This window comes from Orcinus orca, chromosome 14 (genome assembly GCF_937001465.1).
Source record: "Orcinus orca chromosome 14, mOrcOrc1.1, whole genome shotgun sequence".
Classification (NCBI taxonomy): domain Eukaryota; kingdom Metazoa; phylum Chordata; class Mammalia; order Artiodactyla; family Delphinidae; genus Orcinus; species Orcinus orca.
Genome location: NC_064572.1, coordinates 44,375,453 through 44,390,093, shown reverse-complemented (window position 1 = coordinate 44,390,093; position 14,641 = coordinate 44,375,453). Strand labels below are relative to the sequence as shown.

Sequence of the window (14,641 nt, the reverse complement as noted above, 5' to 3'; positions counted from 1 at the left end):
TCCCCTCCTCTTTCTGGGTGTTTTTTTGAGACATTGACTTGGGGTTGCCTTGAGGAGCGGTTTGGTGCAGTGAAACCAAACACAGCCGGCTTGTTCCAGCCTGTGAACGCACACACATTGTACGCACAACTTCTGCCACCCACCCCACACCGGGCAGGTGCCTTGCTCTGGACGTGTGCCCTGCTGGTCCGTCTTGGGCCAGACTCTTGACCTCTTTGTTCAATTCCCAATAGCCTTCCCGCTTGCTGTTTCAGAGGGAACGTCTTTGTCTATGTCCTACATTTTACATGGCAAAATCAACTTCCTCAGTTGGAGACGAGCGCAGACTCGTGTCAAGTGTCCAGGGCCACTGCGGCATGTGCCTGTCCTCATTCATTCCTTGCTAACACTTAACACCTTATGGCTGGGAAACTGGAGCTACCTGGGCAGCTTGTCCCTTATAGAGTGCTGGAGCTGGGATCACACCTGCCCTTGGCCCCAGGACCCCACTGTCCGGCCCGTGATGATTCCTTTCCAGCTCTCTCCCAATGCGATGATCGCTCTGTCCTTGTAACGCCTTTGGACTTTTGGAAATCAGAAATTTCAAGTTCATTTATATTCTAATAGAGGTGAACATGGGCTCTCAGAAGCCACGCTTGAAGCTCTTTTATGCATCCACTCAACAACTGATCACTACTACGTGCCATCCCGTTCTAGTGCTGGAGACACAGCCGAGGCAGGGCTGACCTGGGCCTTCTCCCTGTGGAACTGGAATGAACTGAGGGATGGCATTGGGCCACACTCATATTGTCTTAGACAGGTTTCCACTGTCTAAGTGGTAGTGCCTCTTACACACGTAAAACGCACCTTTGTGCACAGGTCATCACACATCTGGTTTGGCCATTTTGGCTCCACTGGTTTGGCTCTTGGCACCCCAGGGTGGGGGGTTCTGCTTGCATCCTGGCTTGGCTTCGCCTAAATGGCCCCAACCTATGGGCTAGACTGGGCAAGGCAAGGGTTCTCAGATGGACCCCGAGGCTTCCATGCACTGGGAGAGGGCAAGGCTGCCTTCATCCAACCCCAGGAACGTGGTTGGTTAGCACGGGGGGCCCCGGCAGCAGCGCTGGCTTGGCATGTGTCTGAATCCCCCCTGAATCACATCACGTGTACAGGGGGCCTCAAAACCCTGCAGCATGTAGGAGTCCAGGACATCCCAGGGATGTGGCTGAAGAAATCAACTTGCCTGGGCTTGCCAGGCTCACAGAGCTGGCTGTGAGCTGTAGCTGCAGCTGCTGTTGGTGTTCTGCTGCCCTTGGGAGAGAGCTCGGGGGCAGAGATGCTTTCTCTCTGGAGCTCAGCCCAGCCTGACTCCCACTTCCTGCCTGGGTCCCTGGTCCACTGTGTCTGGATGGGATGTTTCCTCAGGAATCTCTGAGCATTGCCCAGATCTGGGGCTGTGTCTGGAATTAGAGGCCAGGGAGCCTGGCACAAGGAAGGTTGGACCTAACCCAACCAGCGCTCCCCAGGACAGGAAGATGCCAGCACCTGGCATCACATACTCAGGGGGGGACCAAGTTGTGGGAGGAAAGCAGAGAAGCAAGGCATGGAGGCAAGGAGAGGAGGAGAGGGATGAAGAGATGGGCTGGGCTCCAGGACCCGGCAACCTGCTTCTTCTGGGTCCCGTTCCTGTTTCATAATTGTGTGACCAGGGGGACAGAACAGTGTTTTGCTCTCTGGGGCCAAAGCCCTGCTTTGCAGCACTGACCGATTTCCATGGCTGATTTCCGTTATGACCCGGCGTCCGAAGCAGGGTTGGGATGAGGCATGCACATGAGCTCCCGGAGCCTCAGAATCCTGCAGGCTCCCATTGGACTTGCAGTTGCTTCTCTAAGGATCCTTGGGCGAGGGTCTCACTCCACAAAAGCTAACAGCAGCACTGTTTCTGACCATTTCTGATGGCTGGGCATTGCTGAAGATCACTCCTTAAAAGCTCCTGGTGGCCAGACGGGCTGGACTTGGTCAATGCCGTCTCTGGACGCTCCCTTCCACTGGAAGGAGCTCAGGCCCAACACTGCCCAGCTTCTTAGCACTGCTCCACTGGGAGCTCTCTGCAGATGCTGGGGGACCAGCCTTAGGGGCCAGGTGCCCCCCTGGACAAGGGGCACTGGATCCTCTTGTGGGCTTAGAGGTGCCCCGGTTTCCTTTTATAAGAGCATCTATGCTGCCATCAAAGGTAAAATTGGAGCAGAAGAGATCCGACCACCAAGAGCTCTGCCCTCACCTCCCTCGTGCCTTCCTGGAGCTGGGGTGAGTGCCGGTCATAGGGAAGTTGATGGAGAGGTGAAAGGCTGGGAAATGAGAAGGGGCCAAACTGGAAGAAATGGTTTCGTTGCTCAGCCCTGTGACCTTTCGGCCTCCTTGTTAGACACAACCCAAAGTCCACACCACTGCCAGGCCAGGCCAGGGCAGCTGCCAGAAGGGGGACATGCAGCTCTTTCAGAAACACAGGGGCCATTGAAATGATGAGTGCACTGGGATCTGGGCCAGGTCCCAGTGCTACACTGCATTCGCTGAGTACAAACTTGGCTAACTTACAGCAAGTCTGTGAGCCTCAGTTTTCTCATCTGTAAAATGGAGCTAAAGATCTGCTCCTGTGTATTAATGACAGGGCTTCTCAGCCTCGGCAGCACTGACTTTGCCACGGCCCCCAGTGCAAAATCACCGCTGGCTGAGAACTGCTTTACAGAAGCAAGGAGAGAGTCTCTGGAGCATCCTTTGTTTGTTCATTCACTCATTCATTCATCCCTTCCACCTTTCCCAGGAACATCCTGCCCTGGATTCTGGAAACAGTAGGAACTGACATGAGATAGGAACCAACCAGGCAGTTCTGGGCAGTAGAAAGAGCTGGAGACCTGGGTGAAGTCCTGTTCCAAGGCAGTGTCATTTTGGGCAAGTCACTTCACCTCTACCTACGCCTGTGAAACTGGGACAATAAAAATCAACTCCAGTTCTGCCACCCCAGCCACCTGGGGCTGCTCCCCATGCTGGAGCAGGCTAAGCAAAGGAATGGTCATGAAACTGGTCCCCAAGGCAGCCACTGCTTGAAAGTCTCCAGATGCTTGGAGCCATTGGACTCACCAGGTCCTGGGCTCTTCCCCAGCCAGGGGGCCACCTGCACCAGAAGGAGGCCCAGCGAGCCCAGTGAGCCCTGGCCATCCTGACCCTGAAGTTTACCCGCACGCAGGCCCCTGGGCAGCAAGGGAATTAGTGCACGCTCTTTCTCTACATATCTCACAGGAGCAGAGGTTCCACACTTGTTTTCCCCTCAACACACAGTAAGAAATACATCTACATCACAGCATACAACGAGCTCAGAGACATATATTTATATAAAACAAGGAAAATTCATGAAGCAAAACTTACTCTGCTTAAATGTACCACTCTGATATTTTCATCTTATTCTGTTGTAGTCTTTCATTAAAAAAAAAAAAAAATTTGCAATGTAGTAAGTGATTTCAGGATCCAATAATGAGTTGGAGTCTGCAGTGTGTTGTTGTTGTTTTTTTTTAACTGTCCTAGACCAGAATCTCCAGGCATTCCTGATCAGGCTCTGTTTGCTGCTGCCCTATTTTTAGTGATACTGGGCTCTCATCTGGATGGAGAAATGGAGACCCAAGGCCCAAACGCAGTGGCTGGCGGGGTCTGACCAGATTCACGTTGTGGGGAAGGGAGGAGACCGCCCGGGTGGTGGGTCCACGGGCCAGGCCTTGCCTTTCTGCTTCAGTGCCGTGTCCCCAGTCCCCGTACAGTACCTGGGCCTCACAGAGGGCCATTCATTTGTTGAATGAATGAGTAAAAGAAATCCCCTTTTACGGAGCACCTGGCATAAGGGGCACTTTATAGACTCCAGTATTACTGATTCCTATTTTTCATTATGTAATCAGTACTCGAAACAACCTTGTGAGGTAGAGATCACTCTTGCTCTTTACAGAGGAAGACCTCGAGTCCAGAGGTGTTTAATACTTGGCGATGTAGGGCTTGAACCTGAGGCTGCTGCAGAGGGAGAGGGTCCCTGCGACCTGCATTTAAAGAGGTACCTCCAGGAGCTTCTGAAATGCCTGCTGCAGGCTGAGAACCTCTGCTCGGCATCACCCCACCCCTGGGTGCCCTGGAGGCCCCCTCACTCCTGGCTCTCACCCTCAAGGCTCCCCGGCACTCATTTTAAGACCCACGGCTACAGGGGGTCTTCTATCCCCTGCATCCCATTCCACCTGGGAGTCCACTTTTGATGGGCCAAGCCCTTGAAAGCCTGCCCTGCCCCTCACTGATGGACACCTGACTCTCCACTTAAGAGCTGTGGAATCAGTTGGACTTCAGGCAAATCACACAATGCATCTGAGCCTCAGTCTTGTTTTTGTAACCTGGGGCTGATAGGAAGGCGTATCTAGCAGCCTGGTCCTCGAGGAAGCCCCTATGGAATATGAAGTGGGTGTTGCAGGGACAATTGTAACCAATGGCCCAGACACTGCTTTGGAGAGCCTTGTCCAGAGAGGATGCTTCAGAGGCTCCCAGAGGCACTTGGGTTTGCTGAGAGTGGGGTGTCCCTTAATAACCATCCTTTCTCTAGCCCCTGGGAGGAGAGCCAGGCCATACGGGAAGGGGCACCCCTGCAAAGCAGCCCTGGGGTGTCCCAGGCTTGGGCAGATAGAGGAGGTTCCAGGGAGGGCTCCCAGAACCACGAGAAGGCAGAGGGGCTGCAGAGCTCCCTCGCCGTCTACGGACCCCATTTCCCCATCTGTAAACTGGCACCACAGGGCTGGGTGGCAAAGGGGGAGAAGCAGAGCTGGAAGAGCCAGCACTGTTTACCCAGCTCCTGCTAACTGCCATGAACTTCACACGTGCGATCTCGCTCAGTGGTCACAACCACTGCGCAAGTTAGATAGGGCCCGTGCCAAAGGAATCTGAGGTGGAGAAATTGAGGGGCAGAGAGGCTGAGGAACTTGCTCAAGGTCACGCAGCCAGGGAGTGGCAGGGCCGGGATTCAGACCCAAATCTCGGTGCCAAACGGTTTTGCCCTCCTTGTGCAGCCAAAGTAGAGAGAGTTACGGGGCGGGTGTTTCCCTGTGCCATGGTGTCCCCGCAGGGTAAGCAGGGGTGGAGACCTCTCTCCTAGCACCTTCTCTTCCATCTCCCACACCCTCCTCTTCCCACCAAGGAGCATTTGCTTTAGTAAAGCTAGAGAAGGCAACTGCTGGAAGTGGGCTACCAGGAAGGCATGTGTATCTGGGCTGGTGGAGGAGCCTCCCATGGAGCCACTGGGAATCTCTAACACCACCCCAACCCCACATACACAGCAGAGCCCTGCTCTCTCTGGCCTTCTCCTCACTTCCTGCTGGAGGCTGGGACGTAGAAGGGAGACGGCTGGTTGGTAGATGACAGCTGTCCTTTCTCCAACCCATGTGGCAGCTGTGAGCCCAACTCTTCCACGGAAGGAAAGAGAGAACTTCCCTGCTTTGGGGACACAGTCATGGAACTGACAAACATCCCTCCTTCTTCATGAATTCCTCACGGAGTGCTTACAGCAGCAAGAAAAAGAATTCAGACATGGCCATCCAGGCTATCCTTCTAAAAATTAAAACTGAAAAATGCTCTTTCAACAAGCAATGTTATTTAGAACAATGGCTTCAACAATGAGTTGAAAAATTATCAGCTTTTGGAGCATCTGCTACTGTGTTTGAGACCAACAAGAACTCTTGTCTCCCCTTTCTTTCCTAAGTCAGTGGTCCTTGCTTCTCACAATGCCTCGGAGGGCTTGTTAAACAGAGTTCTGGGCCACCCCAGAGATGTTCACTCAGGAAATCGGGGCTGGGCCACAGCATCTCGGGATACAGGTGCTGCTGGTCTTGGGACCACACACTTGGAGCACCGCTGCCCTAGGTTTTGAGCAATTGGAGGTTGGACCCCTTTCCGGGAGGTTGTACTGACAAGTCATAGGCACTTGGGCCACTTGGGGCTCATTGTTGTCAACGACGGTGGTTTGGGCTGTGCCTGCCTGGCTCTAGGCCTGGCTCTGGGCAGGCCGTGCATGTGTGCGGTGCAGAGACCAATCACGAATGTGCCCTCTCCAAGGGACAGTCATCTGTGAGGGGATAACAGGCAGAGGTCAGTGCGAGCTGCAGGGTCCAGGAGGCGAGAAGAGGGTGATCTCACCGGCAGGGCTTGCTTGAAGTCAGCTGGGAGGGAGTTTGCTGCCAGTCTGTGCACAGGCACCCAGCTGGCTCCAGCCTGGGCACCAAGCAGAGGGGAGTGGAAAGTTTAGAGTCAGACCATGCTCCCGTTTCCTAGCCCTCTGCAACCTGGGCAAGTTCCCTCACCTCTCCGAGCCTCCCTTCCCTCATCTGTAACTATCCCTACCTCTCTGGGTGGTTGTGAAGGGTAGAGGTAAAAAATATCAAGAGCCCAGAAGAGACACAGAGTAAGGACTCAATAAACAGAAGCTTCCACTGCTAGAGACCTTGAGGTTTTGAAACAGACCATGCTGGGAAGGAATTCCATATCTACCGCTGTGGTACTAACACCGGCCAACAGAATTGCAGAGCAAGCTCATGTATGTAAAGCATATAGTAGTTGCTCACTAAATGTCGCTTGCCTCATTTCTAATCCCCAGACGGGGGCGCTATAACATAGTGGGAAATGCCTGGACTGAGGCCAGACCTTCTTGGGCTTCGTTCTTTGCTGTACTAGCTGGTGGGGGGGGGGTGCGGCCAATTACAAAACCTCCCTGTGCTTCGGCTTCCTCACCTGTAAAATGAGGCTAAAGTCGTACCTGCCTCCTGGTGTCCTTGGGGGGACTCAGTGAATTCGTGTCTGTGAGGTGACTGACACCTAGCAACTGTCGATGTGTGGTTACCATCCCCACCACGCAACCTGCTCAAGCCAGGGCCAGGGCACGGGGTCACAAGGACGACTGCCTTTCCCCAACATAAAAGAGAGAGAGAGAAGCGAGGCAGTGGCTACCCAGAACCCCTGAGGCTTCCCTGTCCTCGGAACCACCTTGTACCTTTGCCCTCTCCGTCTGGTTTCTGCGCCTGAGCAAACCGCTCAGTCCCTTCATTCTGAACGGGCATCGGCTGACCTTTAGCAGCCCCGGTGTTTGTATGGCGGGCATTCCCCTCGAAAACCATGCCTGCATCTCCTAGGCCATCGCTGGAACTAACCTGGGGAAACCTTGCATGCTGGATGTGAGAATAAAACCAGAGATCTACGTAAGTGTTTTGTATACAGGAGTAACGCAGCCAGATTGCCGTGGTGAACTTGGTGGGACCCTGAGGGTGAGAAATGGCTCTGAACCCGTGGGTTTAGCCCAGTGGGTCTGAATTTTGACCCCTTGATTGCTGCAGCCTTTGGGGCTAACCTGCTTCAGAGAGGGGTAGACAGGGCCAGGGCAAGGGATGAGCTGGTGGTGCTGCATGTGGCCAGGCTGCCCCAAGCCAGGGTACGCCAAGGGGCAGCTCCAGTGTGACTTGTCCATCGCAGGCAGGGCTCAGAGGCTTGAAACCAGCCTCTAGACTGGGCAGGGAGTAGGGAAAGCCCTGGGCAGCTCAAGCAAATCTCACTTTCCTCTCTCCCCTTGCCTTCCTTAAGCTTCAGGTGAAGGCTTTAAGATGGGACATGGCTGAAATGAAATCCCTCTCTTAGCTCAGCCTTGAAGTTCCTCAGCAGCTCAAGCCCACCTGGGAAGGGGCCATTCAGGGACAAAAGGGACCCACTGAGGCCAGGGAACAGCATCCAGGGTGCAGAGGCCCAAAGGAACCAAGGACTCCCACTGACAGCTGGAGCCTGCCTCTCCGTAGGCTCGGAAGCCCTTTGCTGTGCAGTCCTCAGGGAGGGCCAAGCCTGGAGCCTCCAGGGAGCGCCAAGCAGAGCATGGAGGACATAGGGAAGGCCTTCTCCCCACTTTCATGGGCTGTGGTCCAGAAGGGTCCCTTTCCCCTTCCTATGAGAAAGAGAGGTGTATCAAGTCCTGGGGAGAAAGCCATTCCATTCATGGTCCATTAACACTTTGGCCCCTCTTGCACTCAGATTCCCAAACACTCTGGCGTCCGCAGCTCGGAAGGGAAGACGCTTCGCACCAAGCCTCCTTCTGCCCTCAGCCTAGGGACCTAGGCCAGCTGTGAACCCGCTCTGTCTCGACCTTGACATCCGCTGTCATGTAGTACTCGCACATGCAGCCCCCTCCAGGGAATGTTCCAGAATGATAGCGATGACTTACTTTGGGGGTGACACATCTCAGCAGTGCTCCACATGTTCCATTTTGGGACCTTGATCCAAGGCTTTGAATGATCTCTTGTCCTCCCCCTCCCCCCGCACCCCCAGCTCTGGTCCTGCAACCCCTGGGATCAAGTAGAAACTAAGAGGTGTTTTGGGTTTTCCCAACTAACGAAATGAGACATAAGATTGAGTTACAGGGCCCTGGGTTGGCTGGATCTGGTGAAATGTGGTTTGAACCCTCAGACGGAGATAAAACCAAGACCACTGCAGCCTGTTGGGAAATGTCAGCACTGGGCAGCCTTCTCTGAAAGCCCTTTTCGTCTCTCCAGTAATCCTGGGCAGGTGGAGTGAAGGCCTGAAAGCCAAGGAGGACGATGGCCCAAGCCTGGCTCCACTGGCCAGCGGGTTTCAGTTACTGAGATTTCTGGCATAGCCTGGAGGAATAGGGCTAATTCTAGATGTGGAGCTTCCCCTTTCTGTAAGGGTCTCCGGGGCTTCCTTAGGGTCAGGAGCAAAACGCAGAAAACACCAGGTCACTCTCTGGAGTCCCAGTGAAAAGACATCGGGGTGGACATACTCTTCCTAGGAGGACTCGGGGCCATCGGGCCTTCCCTACCTCCTCTGCACACCTCTGTCTCCTGCGTTCCCAGGGGATCCAAGTCCCTCTGTTTCCAGGACCCAGCATTCGGCTTTCCTCCCAGCGGGCACAGGTGCTCCCATCCCGACGAGCTTCTGGTCACCAGTGAGCAGGCACAATAATTCCCCTCCCGAAGACCAAGGGGCAGACGCATGCTGGACTTGGGTCACCCGGAGACGTCTATTTATAGACCATCCCGATAAGCGCAATCTGCCCTGCTCAGCCCAGGCCACACTCCACAGCAAAGCTAATCCTCCCAGGGGCAAACTGAACATTTCCTGTACCAGCTAGACTGGAAAAACCGGCCCAACGAAGGGGCAGGGAGCTCCAGAGCCAGCCACGGGTCCTGAAGGGTCCAGCGCACAGGCTGCTATACAAGCTAGAACGTTCATTGCTGTTTGTGTGTGCACCAAATTGACCCATCTCAAGGAGTGTTCGTGTACAACACGGGTCAGCAAACATTTTCTGTAAAGGGCTGCATAGTAAATGTTTTGCTTTTGCCGGCCACACAGCCTGGACAGTTGTGTGAAAGCCAGCATAGACATTATGTAAATGCACGAGCGTGGCCGTGTGCCAATAAAACTTTATTTACAAAACCAGGAGCCCAGCCCACGGGCCTGGTTTACCAACAACTGTAGTAAAGGGAACGCAAATGCAGGAAAATCAGACTTCATTTAATATGAACATTTGCTTAATCTACTCTCCAGGACTCCTATAATTTTGGGTTTTAAAAATATTACTTCAAATATTGTTTGTTATAATTGGGTTAGATACGTTCAAAGAAATGATCCATAAATTTAGGCTTTTTTTTTTTTTTTAAATAACCTTTATTTTCTAGAGCAGTTTTAGCTTTGCAGCGAAATTGGGCAATTGAGTAAAAGTTACGGAGATTTCCCATATTGTCCCTGCCCCTGCCCCCCGAATGCATAGCCTCCTCCATTATCAATATCCATGGGGGTGTTATAAAGTCCTAAATAATAATTTTTTAAAGGCTATTTAGATTTCCACACATATTCAATATTGCTCTTCTCAATGACCAGTTCTCCTCCACAAGGAAAAGAAGACATGATTTTAGAGTTGGCTAAGCCCACCCTGCAGGAGTCTGGTTGGGGACCCCCGGGATGTGGGCGGGTTCCCTGTTGAGGCCACATATGTTCTCCGAGTCCACGGGCCGGAATGTCCTGATGACCAACTGTCCTCTTTGTTACAGCTGGTAGGATCCTGCCTGGCGCAGCACTGGGGGACACAAGAGAGCCAGTCTCCTGCCACAGGACCTGTGGGGTTGCCCCCATTTGACAACACGGTGCCTTGGGCACACCCAAGGCTTGTACCCGCTCAGCCATGTGGGAGCAGAGCGCCCTGACAGATGCATGGAAGGACAAGGTCACACACGTCTATACCGTGTACTCTGTTCCCACATAGTCCACACGGCGATCCAGCACCACGGCACACCCAGCACTGAAGAAACTCAGCCCCCGACATGCCCCTGGCCACTCACACCGCCCTGCACAGCGCCCTGGCACAGAGCAACATCCCAACCCCGCCGGTGCAGAGTGCACATCCCTGTGGGCCGGCCGCAGCTTGAGCCTCCCAGCCTGCACGAGGGAACCAGACAAGCATCTGACCCTACCTTCCGCTCTCCGCTAGTCCCGGCGGCTTGCTCTTCAGGCCTCCCAGGAACCGGACAGAACCCTAACTCTTCCAGCAGCCCGGCTCTGCCCAGCAGCCAAAATTTCTTCCCTTGTCAGCCAGACGGCCCAAAGATAGAGGGGAACGGATTCAAGACCCAGACCTCTTATTGTCCACAAACCTGCCCACCTGAGGAAAATCAGTGACCAGAAGCTGGCCAGACACTGGAAGTTCGGGAAGCGCACCTAAATAGAGACCCGGCCGGGGGAAACCAAATGGTGTTCTTGGTGGGGAAGAGGCAAACAGTCCCCACTGCAACACCCGCGTGGTGTCAAGTAACAGTCAGATTAAACAAACAGCCTCAGCAGCTATTTTTACATCGAGATCGGCCACGGGTAATAGATAACTTGGGGAGTGCGAAATTGCTTGCCTCTTAGCCAGACCCTAACCACGAGTCCAGCTTCAATCCAGAATGGTTTTTAAAACGATTCCAGCACTGAGATCCAAATAAAAATATCCCGAGTTGCGAAGGAAAACATTTGTTTAGGGAAACATTAAAAACATGAAATTGTGTGCATTGGAGCCAGCGCCTGGAGGCCTGCTGATGCCCCGGGGCAGAAATAGCCCGTTTCATCATCGGCTCGGAGGACCGCAGCCTGCATTCCTCGAGTAAGGAGCCGTACTGGGCTGTGCTTTTGGAGCAAAATAACACGCCCAGCTGCAGGCTGGGGGAAGGCCAGCCTGGGGTTTCAGGGTGACAGTTGCAGAAGCATATGAAATAATCAGAGAAGAGGCAAGGTAAGTGCCCACTTGATGAGCCTGGCCATGGCAGGTCTGGTTGTTTGCAAGGTCCAAGTGCCAGTGGACCGACCCCTTTCTGCCAGGTTAGAGCTCTCCTCTCCATCTCTGGGAGGGGCTGGTCCCTCCACAGCTCCAAGGTGGGCTTACATCGGCCTTCCCAATGGCCACTTCCTGCCTTGGCCTGGGGTCACCTGCTCTCCAAACTGCCTGCAGACCCCCAGACATTTGCCAACACCTTTGCCTTTGCTCATGCCGGGCCAGCTCCTGGATGCCGTCTTTACCCTCTCCGAGTAGACCCCGGAAGAGTCCGCTCATTACCAGGAGCACAAGAGTTTTAATGCAAGAGGTTTTGTTTGTTTGTTTTCTTTCTTCTCAAGATCCTTTCTCATGCTCCCCTGCCCCATGGCCTGGGAAGGCAGAGGCGCCCAGTCCCAGACAGGTGCTCCGCTCTTCGAGATGCCCAAAGCCCTTGGAAGTCTGTATCGTATTGAACCTCCATACCTATTTGTGGACTGCCCTGCCTACCCCCAGGGGCTCCTCACAGCCAGCAACCTCAGTTCTAGCCCCAACGCAAGGCCTGGCACCACCTCCAGCCTTGAACCCACCAGTGGCCAGGGTCCCAGGGAGCTGGGTCTATGCACTTCAGTTCAAACAAGTTAGAAAGAACAGCTCCTTGTTGCCCTGTAGATGGAAGGTTCAGACCTCCAACCAGCAAGAGCAGCCGGCCCCTCCTCCTCCTGGAAGCCTCAAAACTTACCTTTTGCCCTAAGAACTTAGGACCTGGCTGTGGGGACACCTGCTCACTGATCAGCACTCAGAGGTGGTTTGAGGGAGACCCAAAGTGAACCCCTTGATTCTACCCACCCCACCTACCCCCCCTGCTTGTCAAAATCAACACTAGCCAAACTGGTAGATCAATCTGAGAGATGAGCCAGCATTAAACAAAACAAACAAAACAAAAGCAAAACAGAGAATTTGGAGCCCTGGCCCCTTGTATTTCCTGCTATTTGACACCAGCCAAATCACTTAACCTCTCTGTGCCTCAGTTTACTCGTCTCTAAGATGGACAGATTGCCTGTGTTCTGTGGGGTTGAAGATCAAATGAGCTCATGTACACGGATACGCTTCTATATTGCAAAGCTTCTCAAATGGTAGTTATTTACTTGTTATTTTTTTCATGATTTTTGCCACATCTTCAACCATCTGTACTATTGTTTACTTATCTTTCTATAAAGAGAATTTAAATTGACTTACTTTTTAAAAAAACAGAGCTTTTCGGTCAACAGCAATACCTAAGAAATCATGGATTTGATGCTCTAATTTTTTTCCCGATTACATGTCGAAATAAATTTATAGCCAGTTCGTATGTTATCTGCTTTGACCCAAGTCATTTTGTTCCAGATTTTAGGAACAGTTGCATTACTAGATCCCATTTTATGGAGGAGTTTGCCTTGGGGCGCAGGTAACCTGAGCTGAAATGATTCAGCAGGGCCCCTGATTTTCCTCACTTCCTTTCCTCCCACTCCTCGCAGCATTTCTTCCCCAGCTTACTTTTAATTCTTCACAGGTGGAGAACATGACCTCATGTCTGGCTTAGGATCCTAGAAGCGGTGAGCTTTGCTGTGTGTCAGGCGCTGATGGTGTTTGCTTGAAGTGACTGATTGAGACAAGAAAACCGTAAGGATGGTCCAGAGAACGTTCAGGGGGCAGGGCTGCGGCTGGCAGCTTTGTCAACGACGTCAGCAGGAGGGGTCGGGAGAGAACAGTAAAACACAGTTGACCTGGCAAGAGGCTGTCCTGGGAGCAGCCTCAGAGCTTGGCCCAAGAGTATCCACCTAGCCTGACCACAGCTGACCGCGGCAGAATCTGATTTCTCCCAGAATGTGCCTCCACCTGCCCCGTGCCACGGACACCCCGTGTGCCTCGCTCCTGGTGGGGCACTGGCATGGACCACCGCAGGCACAAAACACAGCCAGCGAACTCAGCCCAAGCTCCACCAGGAGCTCAGGGTCTGCATGAGCCAGAGCTGGCATCTTTCCGGGGGATGGGCCCAGGCAAAGTGACCACTCTCTTCCAGTCCAGGAGCTGTGAGCTGCACGGAAAGAATGTGAATGAAGACACAATTCTAAATGTAGCATCACGAACGCTATGTGAGCCGGCTCCCTCACCGTCCAGAAAAACAAGACCCGCTTGTACATTCTGCAAGAGCATAAATAAAGCTGTCCTCAGGCGGCGTGCTACAGTGTCCCCCCCTTGCAGTGACTTCACTGGCTCTGACTCTCCGCAGAACCTCTGGAGCATCGTGGGAGCTGCCCAGCTGCCTGACGGCGTGGGTGAAAATGGCCTCGCTCTCGCCTGGACATGCGTGATGCTGGCTAATTTAATTCTGTGGCAGATCTGCTCTGTTCTGCCTCTGTACTAATTAGAAACATTCAAAAGCTGGAAAGGAGGGCAATGTAGAATGGGTCCTTCAGGCCAGTTTCTGGTGCTGGGTGTTTGAAGTTCACATCCCTGCAAATAACACGAGGCAACTCCTCTGATTCTTCCACGCTTGCAATGTGGTTTTGTTGAGCTGCTTGTCAGAGGTCTCTTCACCACTGCTCGGCCTTCTTTAGGAGTTGTTTCCATAAACGTCTTCAGGAGGTTGGTGCATTTCCCAGGCTTAATAATAATAATAACAACAAAATAGTCATGCCGGTAAACACATACAGAACCTTTACTCTGTGCCCTACTCTGTTCTGAGTCCTTACGTAAGTTAACCTACACACCGTACACTCTATCTTAAGGACCAGTACCATTTTGCTCTAACCCCATGAATTGCTTCCCGTCGGGGAGCTAGGGGAAGATAAGAGAGGGGGAACCGATATTTCCTGAGCAGTCATTATGTTGCCAGGCTCTGTCTGATTTCTTTTCTCGCTATCTGTGATGACTGTTCATGCCTCCTCTTTCCAGATGAGAAAACGGAGGCTCGCAGACGTTCTGGATGTCACGCAGCTCATGTTGGCACTGAGGATACAGATGAGGGTTTGCTCTCCAGCCTGTCTGGACTATACGTCTCTGTTTCACCCTCCCTAACAAAACACTCTCCCACACTAAGTCCAGGGAACATGGCCTCTTTCCATCCACCTGTTCTCCTGTGTCTCTCTGGGGAGAGAGTAAAGTCTGGCCAGGGCACCTCTTTCGCTACTGCTTTGTTATGGGAACTGAGGAGAATCTGTACCTGTCAGCACAGTAAAAGGCTGTCCTCAGGGCTGCTGGCAGAATGGGGTGTCACTGCAGGACGACACTTCTCACGTGCTGAGGGGCTGATTAATCGGACCCCTC

The 14,641-nt window shown here is 53.0% G+C and overlaps 1 protein-coding gene and 1 long non-coding RNA gene across 6 annotated transcripts in view; one reads left to right on the top strand and one right to left on the bottom strand.

Annotated features, from left to right (window-relative positions):
* Positions 1-12,984, bottom strand: part of C14H10orf71 (chromosome 14 C10orf71 homolog) — a 28,324-nt gene extending 15,340 nt beyond the window's left edge. For 2 of the 5 annotated variants that reach the window (XM_049697379.1, XM_004286388.3), the window contains exon 1: positions 10,518-10,795. The gene's annotated coding sequence lies outside the window, so the exon portion shown is untranslated. Of the gene's footprint in view, positions 1-3,402; positions 3,463-10,517; positions 10,796-12,868 lie in introns of those variants that run through there. The other 3 variants (XM_049697381.1, XM_049697382.1, XM_049697380.1) reach the window with 3 other exon arrangements.
* Positions 11,181-14,407, top strand: LOC125961128 (uncharacterized). The gene is made up of 3 exons (XR_007471466.1): positions 11,181-11,314; positions 12,885-13,960; positions 14,270-14,407. It is a non-coding gene; the product is annotated as an uncharacterized LOC125961128 (long non-coding RNA).
* Positions 14,408-14,641: the final 234 nt, after the last annotated feature.